The sequence below is a fragment of the Lissotriton vulgaris genome, chromosome 4_1, assembly GCF_964263255.1.
Source record: "Lissotriton vulgaris chromosome 4_1, aLisVul1.2, whole genome shotgun sequence".
NCBI classification, from domain to species: Eukaryota; Metazoa; Chordata; class Amphibia; order Caudata; family Salamandridae; genus Lissotriton; species Lissotriton vulgaris.
This window is the reverse complement of record NC_141691.1, coordinates 1,800,320,977-1,800,334,201: the sequence shown is the minus strand read 5'-3', so window position 1 is coordinate 1,800,334,201 and position 13,225 is coordinate 1,800,320,977. Positions and strand designations below refer to the sequence as shown.

At 40.2% G+C, this 13,225-nt stretch overlaps 1 protein-coding gene across 1 annotated transcript in view; it reads right to left on the bottom strand.

The window, feature by feature from the left end:
* LOC147724578 (fibrocystin-L-like) overlaps positions 1 to 12,033 on the bottom strand; it is a 1,433,379-nt gene extending 1,421,346 nt beyond the window's left edge. The window contains exon 1 of the mRNA XM_086966122.1: positions 11,957 to 12,033. The gene's annotated coding sequence lies outside the window, so the exon portion shown is untranslated. The remainder of the gene's footprint in view (positions 1 to 11,956) is intronic.
* Positions 12,034 to 13,225: the final 1,192 nt, after the last annotated feature.

The window sequence follows — 13,225 nt, the reverse complement described above, 5'->3', positions numbered from 1 at the left end:
CTGAAAGGTGAGGGAAACATGGTATTTACAACATCTGCAGCCCCAAATAAAATAAATGTAATTGAAAATGTTATTTTTCAAACCTGCTTAGAGGAAGCAGCAGTGATTAAAAATATTGAAAACATGGGAGAACATATTAACACAGGCACCGAAAAAGAGAGACAGCTTAGTGTTTTAAATTCAGCACTAGAACATGAAGAAAATAACAGTCCATGCTGTTTAAATAATGAACATGTGAACCAGTGTCAGGAAAAAGAATTAATTTCCCTGAGTAAGGAAACAGTTGCATGTGCATTAACTACCCATAATGGCCTGACAGATTTGGCTCAAAATTATGAATTTGATGTTTCAGGAAGTTTCCCATTTCAGAAAAGTTCTAGGGTACATATGGATGATGAAGCAAATGAGAAAATGTGTTCTTCAGGAATGCAATTGCACATTGCAGAAATAAAGTATATTTTTAAATGCAATGGGTTTGAGAAATTAGGAGACAAATGGGCAAGAAAACATGAGAAGAAAAAGAAACCACCAGACCTTGCATTGAAACTGGATAAGGAAAAGAAGCCACCAGATTTAGTTGAGAAAAATAATAAGCAGAATGAGGGAGAAGCTTTTGCTTACTCATTGAGAGAAAAGGTGGGAGAAGTGCATGTTCCTATGCTACAGAATAAAAGTGAACTTGCAGCATTTCTGAACACAATCCCACAATTGAGAGACACATTTATGCTGGGGTACCCACAAGTTGATGGATTTGATGACATTTTAAAAGAGTTGTGCATTAATTTGGAAATGTTCTTTTACATTGCCATGCAGAATAAAATGTGGTTTGAATCTAAAGTTGTGCAGAGGCTAGGTGAAGAAACAATGAAAAGGGTTTGCATGAATGCACCATCATTTTCTGTTGTTATGGAGGAAAATATAGCAGTGATTATTTTCATGAAGGGTGGAGTGCCAGCAAAGGATGTTGCTTGGGTACAGATTAAAAGAACACAGGATGGAAGTAAAGTTGGTTTGGTTTGTGCAAATTCAGGTATGGATGTTGTACTGCTGGAAAATGTGTCCTTTTGCCATCTTTATAGCAGATTTGAGCATTGGAAGAAGAAATATAAATTTAAACATGATGCACAAAAACATGGAGAAATGCAGATGCAAAATATGCAAGCTAAGCAAATGCAAATGTCAGTTCAGAGACAGGTACCTATGGCAGGAATTTTCCAAGCAAAGATGGTCCCACAAAATATGGAAAAAGCTCAAATTAATTTAAATAAGATGTCCAGAGAAAATGTGAATTATTTCCAGAGACAAAATCAGAACCCAGTCCAACAGGTTGCTGTGTTTGAAAATGAGAGTTTTAACACTCACAATTCAGAATTTACCAAGTGCATTGTGAAGGCAGTGGAAAGTCCAGATTTAAATGCAGGAGTTTTAAACAAAGAAATTACAAACCCAGTTTTACAAGAATTTGAACCAAAATTAGGCCCATTTGAGGAAGACTGCAAAACTGTTGTCTGTGACTCTGGCCTAGCAGAAAAACAATTGTTTTGCAAACTAAACAGCACAGAATACTGTACACCAGATAATGTTATTTTTCAGATTCCTGATGAGGATGTACATTTTAAAATGGCCCGACAAGAAACAGCTGTAGCATTATTTTCAGAAAAGACAGTTGAAAAATTACCTTCTGATTTTGAAAAAAGAATAAACACAGAAATAAGAGAGTTCACAGAGAAGGATGCCAGATTAATAAAATGTGCAGAACATGTCTTATTAAAATTAGAACCAGATGACATGTATTCAGGTACACCATCAGTTGCAGAAATGTTACCAATAAAAGGATTTTTGATGGAATTGATTGGAAGTTTGTGTAACTTTCTGATCACAGGTTCACAGAAAATAAATGAAAAGAACAGAATAGTGCAGGAGATTAAAAGCATATTTTTTCCATGTTGTCCTGTGGTACCGAATCCAGCCAATATATTTTTTCACATTCCATGTGCTGAAGAATGGCTTACTTTTATTGATTTTTGCGAAGTCCATGTAACAGTGCCATTGCATGAGAATAGTCAGGAGTACTGTCAAAAAGAACATGAATACCTGGGACACAAAATTGGAAAGGGAGGTAGAAAGGTGTCACCAGAGAAGGTGGAAATTATTCACCTGATGAATACACCTCAAATTAAGAAAGAAGTCAGGACATTTTTGGGAATGGTTAGATGCTGTAGAGAGTGGTTACTAAACCCTTCCCTAGTGGCTAAGCCTTTACTGAGGCTGACACACAAAGATGTGTCTGATCCGCTTCCATTGGACAACAATTGCACAAAAACATTCCTAGAGTTGAAAGAGAAAGAATGTTGCGCCCCAGCACTAGGAATGAAAGTTTATTTAAAAGAAAATATACCAATTTGCAGTGAGAGGGAGGGCTGCACTCTCTCATTGCCTATTCAAAAAGATGACTGTGTTCAAAGGTCTGTGATGTATTGCCCAATGACCTTTGACCCTAACTTCACAGAAATATCAGCAAATTATTTGATTTGTGATGAAACTGAATATGAGTGTCTAAATATCATGAAAATATGCATAAAGTCAAATTCAGACTTTAATGATGAACGTCTGAGTCAGCCCAACAATGTCCATTTTGTAGATGGCCCATGTTTGAAAGGTGACACATTAAAAGCAGCACATGCTGTGCTCCTTATACATTATGTTGTCAAAGCTTCATGGCTTTCAGTAGTTGCCCCAGTCCAAAATTCGAAATTGATTGCCCTTACCATAACATGCAGTATATCTGCTCAAATGAGAGTCACTGTTGTCATGGGAGAGAGAAATGCTTATTCAGTTGCACACATTTATGTTCTGTTAGCATGTACATTTTATGGAATCTTCACAGATGAATTAAAAGAGGCTCAAGAAAATGTTTTTGAAGCAGCACAACAGGGTTGTATTAGAACTGTTTTTGAGAAAAGTGACAACTGCATAGTGGCAAAAGTGTTATTGCAAAGACTGATGCCCAGGTATAGATTGCCAGTTTCTCTGAAATCAGATCATAATGTGGTCTCAAAGATAATGAGTGCAGAACAACAGATTGGACAAGGAATGGATTGCAGCTATCTGCCTGAAGTGTCAAGCATAATAAAGCAACACAATGGCAGCACCGAGTTACCTTTTGCCAAAGACGGTGTCTCACCAACACCAAAGTGGCTTGAAAATGCATATGCAAATGCACTTGTGGAAAACACTGAGGAGAACACTAGCCATGGCTGTGTAGGTCAGTTTGATGTACAGTGTGCAGTTTCTCACCAGATTGCAGCTGCTACACAAGATCTGCATAATGGATGGTGCAACGGCTTTGGTCGGAGAGATGAAGTGGTGAATCATCTGAATCTGATCAAAGTGAAGATAAGAGTGAAAGGCATTGGTTGAAAAAGTGCAAGAGATTGATGGTGCTCTGTCAGAGTTTCTCAGCACCTAAGTAGTCTAATTTGCATTGAAAAAGGTACAGAATGCCAATGAGCCATTCTGATGGCAAGCTGATGACAAAGAGAAAAGAAATGCTGAAACTGTCCTGTTGAATTCCTTTTTTATTATTTTAGTTACTTATTTTAAAGAAGACTAACTGTTTCAAGAAGCTACTTACAGAACTCTGCACTAAAACATTTGAGCTTGGCTATATATGATCTGATTACAGATAGACTTGTGTTTGCCTTAGAAATAGATTTAAAATTGTTATATGCTCAGCTTTTGCAATTTTAAAAAAAATGTCACTTGTGAAAATGAAATATATGTGATGAATTATAAATCATTTTATTATGATTTGAATTATCAGAAGGGTGGATTGATGGAGCAGATTTCCTCTGCAGTCAGGCATTGTTTTATTTTTGTGCTTCAGACAGACTGCATTTAAATTGCCACGCACATTTTGGTGCAAGTTAAAAACATGGCACAATATGAAAGTGAGGCCAATTTAGTCTGAAATGCTTCTGCTGAATTAACATGTGTTTTTGCAATGTAGAGAAAAGTGGCCTTTTAGCTTTGAAGATTAATAGAATATGTTTCTCTCTTCCCAGCTCATCCCATGTAATCTAAATCCACTATTCCTGTCTTAAAAGACTTTGACTTGTTGCATATTTTCATAAACATTTAGTTAATAACATCTCTAGTTCTTTGTGCACATTGCACATTTATTTTACATGTTATCATAAATAATAGAAAAACTGTTTTACACTAGTAGCTTGGCTAGGAAAACATTTATAATGAGTATTAATATGGAGTTTGGAAACATAATGTGCTGATTTACATGAAACTAATATTATCTTTGTGTTTATTTTATTTTGGGGCCTACCATTAAATGGCTGCCTGTGAAACCATCAAAAGCTATGGCTTGCTTTGAATGAGAAGGGAGCATGCGCAGACTGTGGCAGCTTTCCTCATGCCAAGAAGTCAAGAACACCTTGAACTGTACATCCTTGTGATTCTGCTAAATGTACCAGTGTTAGTTAAAAGTGTCCATCTGACTGCGCTTTGGCAGGAAGGAAGACTATTGAAAATTTTCCCTAGCAATTGTTGCAAACTTATAAAATGTATTTATTATGTATGCTTCATTTGTTAAAAACTGGCATGGTCAGGTTTTTAGAATGCGTCAGGGTGATGAGAACTCATGCCACCATGACTAACCAATCAACATACAGGTTTTCCTGAAATGCAACATTTTGTGTAGTCTGCCAAAATTTTGTGTATAAAAACTGACAGGGGCGGGCTTTCTCAGCTCAGCTGGCTTCTAGGCTCATTAGGGGGGTGTGTGAGCTCTTGAAGAGAAGGAACAGATTAGGCCAGACAGCCTATGGGTTAGGTACGAGATCGTCACGGGTGCATGGGCGTCCGAGGAGTATCAGGGGGAGGTTTCTTGCTTCCACGTCATATCTTGGCCACATTCCTTTGAGGTCTCGTGAAGGGCGGGCTGTCTCCCTCCCTGCTTGCTCTTTAGACACAGACAGATGCAGAAGAACAGCTGATTAAATAGAATTAGATGCTAAATTTCAGTTATGCTTTACTAATTAATTAGGTCTGAAATGATTTATTTGTCTTATGCATTTATTTCTCTTTATGGGAGATTTTTGCAAACTATTTGATTTTTGATTAGCCTTGCAAGACTATTTTTTCTTAGAAACTCCTTAAGAATTTTGAATGACATTTTGCGCCACATTTTCTATCCTATATGTAATGATTATATGCAGACTGTAAAATGTTCTGTATTGATGCTATTTTTCCTGGTTTTCAAATTCTGTAACCTGATTGATATTTTATTAATGAATAAAGGGTCAGAGAAAATTAACTTTTTACTAGAAAATAAAACCCTTTAAACACTCAACAACTCTCTTTATTGGCTTAAAATAATAATTGCATTTTTGACTGTTCATCTTTATTTAAAGTCTCCTGAAGGTATTACATGGTGTGTAGGGCCCAACACCTTTTGAGCGGTAAATTAGAGGTAGCATGAGGGTTTTGCATTGAGAAATTACCAGAAGAAATTACCGCTCCATCAGCACTACTCCTCTTTGACCTGAGCGCTGCCTTCAACACTGTGGACCACCAAAAGCTGTGAAGCAGACTCTCAGCCATCGGGGTACAAGGTACCATTCTACAGTGGCTGGCGTCATTTCTGGAGGGAAGACATTCCAGGTATTGGAACTTACCACCCTCCCCAAAACTATGTAATTAACGAGTGGGTTGCCACAGGGGTCCTTATTGAGCCCCACGCTGTTTATTGTGTATATGGAGGCACTATCTAGGATCACCCAAGGGTTTGATATCTACATGACATCCTACGCTGATAATACGCAGCTGGTGATCTCTTTAGACCCCGCAACCAACGGGGAATCCGAGAGCTTATTCCCCTGCATGGAAAAAATCATGGATTGGATGACAAACAGTTGCTTAAAGCTGAACGGGGACAAAACAGAGTTAATGATCCTCGGAAATAAGACAATTCCCAGACCTTATATAAGTTGGCCGGAATCAATGGGCAGTCCCACAGGCCTCAAGATTCATTTACGAACCTGGGGTTTTGGCTAGGAAAGGTTCTTTCCATGACTACTCAAGCCAAGATAGTTGTGTCCACCTGTTTCGGACGACTTAGTACTCTGAGAAAAATCCTAGAGCAGATTCCAATACAGTTCAGGAAGATGGCAATCCACTCTTTGGTCACCTCGTTCCTGGACTATGGAAATTCACTATTCCTAGGGGCGCCAAAATATGTGACCATCAGACTTCAGGTAGTCCAGAATGCAGCAGTAAGACTGCTGTGCAATCTCCCAGCTCAAGAGTCAGCAGAAAATGCACCTCAAAGGGCTACATTGGCTCCCAGTGGAGGCCAGAATCAAATTTACGGCATGGGTCATAACGCACAGAGTTCAACATAACAGAGGCCCTAGGAAAATTGGAAATTTGGTGTCCTTATATATCCCAAATAGGAATCTCACATTAAGCTTGGATGGACTCCTAAAACCAACAATTGCCAGGAAGGCAAGATGGGGAGGGAGATCCTTCTCCCACCTGGCCCCTAAACTCACTACCATGGGAATGTCGGACCTGGACAAAGAATTGGAGTTTCAGAAAGCAATCAAAACATGGCTTTTCAAACAATACCTCTAATTCCTGTCCTACCTCAACCTGCACCCTGTCTTTTAGCGCTGAGAAGCCCTAGGGCAGCTATGTGCTTTAATAAGTCGCTAATAATCATAATAATGATCATGCCTAGGCTCCCATTGAAGAAAGGGGTGGCAGGGGAAAATCGAGCACCCTGTGGCGGGCACCCCCTAGGTCTTGCCACTCTGTGCATAGCTGGTGAGGGGGGGACCCATAGGTACCCCAACGATCCCGATTAGGAAGGCTTTGGGTGCAGAGGGGCTTGCTATGAGCAGTCAAGGCTAAAGTCTGATTCTGAATGCTGATTTGAGTCGGATGGTACAATTCGGAAAGTCTGAGCATATCCAGCATTGTAATCGTCATACGGAAACGTGGCCCAAAGAGACGTATGAGTCTGCTCCCTACGGGTCGGGTTCCGATTAGGATATTGCTCACACCTAACTCGCAACGTAATCGGTCGGTCACAAACCTTTCTGATTCGGCCGCTAAGACACATTCCCGATCCGATTCAGATGGAGCAAATGCCATTAGGAGGCCTTCCAACCTGCATCGGAATCTGCCCCATTATTGTAAAAGCATTATTTTAACTGTGCCTAATCTAATGAATGGAGTTCTTGGATTCCTTCATTCATTTTGTAGTTTGGGCAACAACAAATGACATGCTTAAGAAATGCTTTGATATTTCTTATAAAATCTACTGTGAGGTTTAGGATTATGCATGCACAGGCCACGAGAAATCTACTTGCTCTCCAGCTATAGCAAGTCTGATTTTATCAGGACAAGCTATTTTTAGGGCTTTTTGGCCTGTTCTGGTGAGCTGGCAAAGATCAGATGTTCTGTTCATTCAGAAAGTCAAAGATCATCAAAGATGCCTTTAAATATGTTTTTAATCTTGTTACATGTGTTGTGCGTTTAAAGACAGAGGTCACATTTCAGTTTATATTTTCTTACAAACTGCTGCATACTTTATCCTGGAGATTGGTGTTTACTTTTCTTTCTCTGACTGCAAAATTGGAGTATTTTGTGAAGTGAACTTCCTGTGACATAGTCTTTAGGGCGTCATTTTTTTTTCTAACATCCAACATTTAAATAGCTTGAAAAGGAACTGTATGAATATTTCAAAATATATTTCAGTAGTTAAAAAAGGGCATTTTTGTGTGAAGTGTAAAAAAATATTTTAATAAGATCTAAACAAATCAGAACACTTAACAGATGTGCAAATTATAATTATTATTCAGAAACCCAAATTCCACACATTATCTTTTGTATGCTATATACTTTTATCAGTAGAACTGCATGTTAGTTGGAACTTTTATGTCCGTTTCATTTAAAAATTAGCTGCCTGTAAATGATAGTGCACTACCACATCATATTTTAACAATATATTTATTGGAAGTGAGAGTTTTTTTTAACATGAACTGAAAAGTATTCTTGACAATGTTATTCATGAACTAAGAGGCAAGTCAGGGGTCATGTGTAACCTCTATTTGGGCTACATTCTCATTATATGTGGAACAAACGTTTAGTCTATTAAATCAATCAAAATAGGTTTTTGTACAGCAGACATGCTCAACTCATATATTTGAAGGCGCTTGCATATATGATAGTGAAGAAAAAGGCAACTCAGCAAAATAAAATATTTGTCTAGAATTACACAATTTGCAACCTGCATATGGGTCAAGTACATTACAGTAAGGTCGAGTAGATTATTTAAGTCACTAGACCTGCAGGTCTGATAACATTTTTCTGATTTTTGGAGGCTTCAGACTAGGCATTATCCCGCAAATGAGAAAAGCTCCTTTTACAAAAGATTAGAAGCAGGTCCAGTAGATAACCCTGCAGCTTATTGTAGGAGTAGGTAGTGAGCAATAACTTAACATGTTTTCTTTTAACAAAATCAATTCGTTCTAGTCAGTATGTAAGACTTGTTTTAAAGATATTTTGCCAATAATCGTTTACATGTGGCGTGCCAATCCAAGTTATCGTGCATATCCAATGATGGTGCATATCTTGTGCATATCCAATAATGTTAGCATAATAGTATGTAAACCACATGTCAATGAGGAAAGCCCTCAAACCTAGCAACTCCAACAATAGCAGAGATTTTATTGTGGCTCTCCTAATTTCCACTTTAGTGCCAGGTCTGGACATAGCAATCTTCCTTCCCAGAGTTTGAATAGTCAGACTAAACTCCAATCTAATTTGCTCTTGTGAGGTAGAATTTTTAACCTGAAAAAAATTTTGAGCAAGCTACATGGCTCAGTATACAACCACTTTGAGAGTCTACCTGGAGATGCCTCTGAACCATAAGCTAAGGAGCACAGGAATACGGGCCATCCTACATCTAAGATTGGCTGTGATGATGGGCCTCAGAGATTAGTAAATATCTTGTGCAGCACATATATTTAAGTAGTGCCTTTCAATTTTAGCAGTGCTAGTTAATCATGACAATTCCATTCAACATGATGCATCATCTGCATAGTGTAATATTAGTGTCAAGGTCTCCCTCTGTTTTGGGAATCAATATCTATGATAAGAGATAAGAAAAAATAGCCCCTATGTGTGATACATAGAGGCTGAGCAAGAGAGGGTTGAGCACATAGCCTTGTTCCAACACCCTATTAGTGTAGATCCTAGAGGAATAAACAGAGGTGCTGCTAAGCTTTATTTAAACCCGGATTACACTGTATATCTATAGATAGCTTAATCTATTTTACTGAAAATCTATGACCCAAAATTTGGACTGAGATTCTATTGAGTGTGACCCAGCAGATAGTGTCTTTTGTGGCCTGATGCTGCCCTGACAAGTGAAGACATAGCATTAGCCCCTGCCATACAAATGGAAAGCAGCAGCACCACCTTCTGGCCCTGCTCCACTGGTTCAGTGTTGGCCATCTGTGCCTCCAGGGCGAGGTGTGGCTTGGGCTGTAATCGGGTGTGTCTGTGTTTGTACATTTGTATATAGTGGAGATTGGTGAGCTGATGGGTCTCTTGAGGCTTTGGAGAGGAAGGGACAACAAGGGTATAACTCCTTGAACAATTACATCACTCACATGCCAGTCACTACCAGTAGAGAGCATCGTGCATTGATCACTTTGTTCTGCAGTTACTGCCTTGCAAACCACAACCCTACCCTATGCCAGCGATGGCTGTCCATAATGGTGTATTGCTTTTTGACACGAGTACTGCCCGGCACATCTCTCCACCTGTCCACATCATGTAATCCTGCTCAAATTAACATTCCCTCCACATGCCCCAGTTTCCTTGTCTGTCAAATTAACATCACTTCAAAAGGGCCTCATGACAGCGAAAAAGAATTGGGTTTAAAAAGACCACATGACGACAAAGAAATGTCCTACACTTCCAACAATGGGTACTGTAAGGGAAAGGGGAGGCCTCAACATATAATGTGAGTGAGAAAGCGTCAGATCCGGGTAGGCGGGACAGAAATAAAACAACGCAGCGCACCATGTAACAGGCCCACAAATAGGCAACAAGCATTTGCAATGCAATAGGTATCAACTTTTTTAGAGTTAGAGCTATTGCCGTGGTAAATGTAAATCATTGTTACTTATGTGTTTTGTAGTGGATGGATGGATGTGATGGCAACTGTGTGTTTTACAATTATTCTAAAAGAAAGCATATTGAGTGTGGGTTTATATAGTACAGATATGTGAGTAAACTCAGTATTTGTTTTCTTTTGGCTAACCATGCTTGTCACAATAGCTACATCCACAGAAGTCTGTGCCAGAAAATAAAGATTTCTGAGAATTTCAATGGTTGTGGGAGATATTTTACTATAATATTTAGCACCAAAGCAACCAATTTTTTGGAAAGCACTGGTGGTAGTTAAAAGCCCCACGACAAACTAATTAAATAAATTAAACATAAATTGGACTGAATGCTTTAGAAAGGAGTTATTTGCCAGAAACTTGTTGAAAAAAAACATGCTCAAACTCTGGTTACACTTAAATCCTGGGGTAGAATCCCTTTATAAAGGCGAGCTCGAGTGGTCTACATTGATACTGGAATAGCTGCCTAATTGCTCCAAGCCATATTCAGACAGACCTGGACTTTTAGCCACCAGCGTGTTACAACTGGTAAGTGTTGCTTTTTATATTTAACCAACTCAAAACTCCCAGCATGCAACCCTAAAAAAACAGGACCGTTTGAGGATGTCTCTGGCGACATTGTATTTACTGTATGTTCCAGAGAGTTTTGTAGGGTGGTTAGGAAGGTGTAGTGGTGCTAGAAGAATCGGGAAATTGCAGTAGTTTCAGGCAACTGAGAGGCCTGAGCACTAGTAAAAAGAAAGGAAATTAGGAAGACAAGAGCAATGTTTTCAGCACTTTCCCACATTCGGAGAATGCAGTAGGAAGACTAGCAGGTGACACTGCAAATATGAGACTGCTAATATAGACACAGGGAGCTGTGACGACAGGCATGAATGTAGCCCTCAGGGGAAGAAGATACACACCTTCCTTGGCACAATCTAAAAGGGATCACAGATAAAGAGAATTGTGGTCAGAGGTGCCTGAGGAGAATGGACATGCAACAAGTTTTTTTAGCAGAGAACTGTGAAGAGGAAACTGAGGCAGTGATTATTTGTAGCTGGCTCACAGTAGGAGCATAAGGAGAAGCCAAACAAAGACACAGAGGTAGGCTAAAGAGGTATAGAGATAGGCATGGCACCAAATACCGAATCAGAATGGGCTGTATGAATATTTTGTGACTAAAACACAGTCGCAAAACATTCGTACATTACCACCAACCAACTCACAGTTGGTGATAACCCACTCATAAATGTGAACCCTTCCCCTTAGAGAATGATAAAAACATATATATTTTTTTAAAGCAGGCTTAAAAAATAAAAATGAAACGTTTTATGTTTTAATATTTAAACAAAAATGATTGGTTTATATAAAATATAAAAGCAATCCCAGGCACGATGGTCTGTTGAGCACAGCAGGCCACCATCCCTGTGCTGACAGCTAATCGTAGTGGGTCAAAAATTGTGCCCTACCTCATCAATATTCATGAGATACGTCTATCTGAGACCCACTACGAATCGCTAATAGGCCAGATATCACTTTTGTAGATTGGTACTAGGGATTATCAAATAGCTATTCGTAAAAAATCGATCTTTGTTCAACGCTCCAATCAACCTACATCTAGCCCGAAATCCCAATTAACTCCGAAAGTGTGTAACAATGCGTAGGTGTGGGGTGCGCATCCCAGCACCACGTCGCGTACAGGGTCGGAGGACACCCACGGGGCACAGTATACCCGGCCGCTGGCCATGGGGGCGCCTTACCGGCTGCGCTGCAGGGTTTCTGCTGTCCCGGGGGCTTCTCTCAGCCGTGATCTGCTTTGTGCGCCTATTCAGAATCGTCTCCCTGAAGACAAGTGTCCTCCTGCCCTGCCGGGCGCTATTTATCATCAGTCCAGAGTTGCTGCCCGTAGCAACAGGTAGAGAGATGGCTGCCCGGAACAGTAGGACAGTTGTCATGCACAATAGACCCCACGCACCGGTGATTGTTTTCGGTGAAATTACATAGAGCCGAAGCTGTCCGACAGGTTTCAAAGAAGCCAAGTGTCAATTTGATGGGGTTCCGAGAAGTGAGATAGACACGCTGTGGCGCACTTGCTATTTTGGATAAGAATGGAGTCTACAAAGATGACGCATTCTTTCATTGGGCCTGCATGTCAGTTGAGCCCCATTCTAGCATAATGGGTTATCAGTCACTTTGGTGGGTAAGGTAAAGACGCTAGAAATGTTCTAGTACCTTTGTCCTGTTTCTGTTTCCCAGGCTACTTTCTACTGCAGCGTTTTCCTGATTACCTACCCGTTTCCGCATTCAATTATGAACATTTTCTAAACAGAGTAGTGCATCTCTTAGAGTAGTAACACAGTTTAACATATGCAAGCACACAGATTTGCGAGCGACCTGTTTACACAGGCACTAGCAGCAAGGGACTGTGATGCTTCCCGATGCAAGCAGCAGCGCCTCACACATTTTGGGGCAGATTTACAAGGCCCTTGCGCCACTTTTGCGTCACTATTCCTGTTAAAATTGACGCAAAAGTGGTGCATGGGCCTTGTAAATAAGCCTCTTTGTGGTTTAAAACGGCTTGTGCACTGCGCCATAATGTCTTTGCATCGCAAAGGACCTGGGGCCTCATTTATGAGAAATGACGCATTGCTGCGTGAAAGCAGCGATGCGTCACTTCTCAGTGCGCACTCCTTGCGACATTCCTGATGCGTCATATTTAATCTATGACGCATCATGTCGCAAGGAGTTACAGATACGTCAGTATTTCTGACGTATCTGTAAGCGCAAAAGTGACGCATTGCTGGAGTGTGTCACAAAAGTGACGCAACTCCGGCAATGCGTCCTTTCACAAGGGCCTGCGCCAGTCTTACGCCTGCTGTGAGGCAGGCGCAAGATTTTGACGCAGCAGCATCCTAAAAGTGACGCAGTGAAATCTCACAGATTTCACTGCGTCACTTCTACGACCCTTCCTTGCGTCAAAACGCCCCCCTTGCATACATTATACCTGGCGTAGGTATAATGTGGCGCAG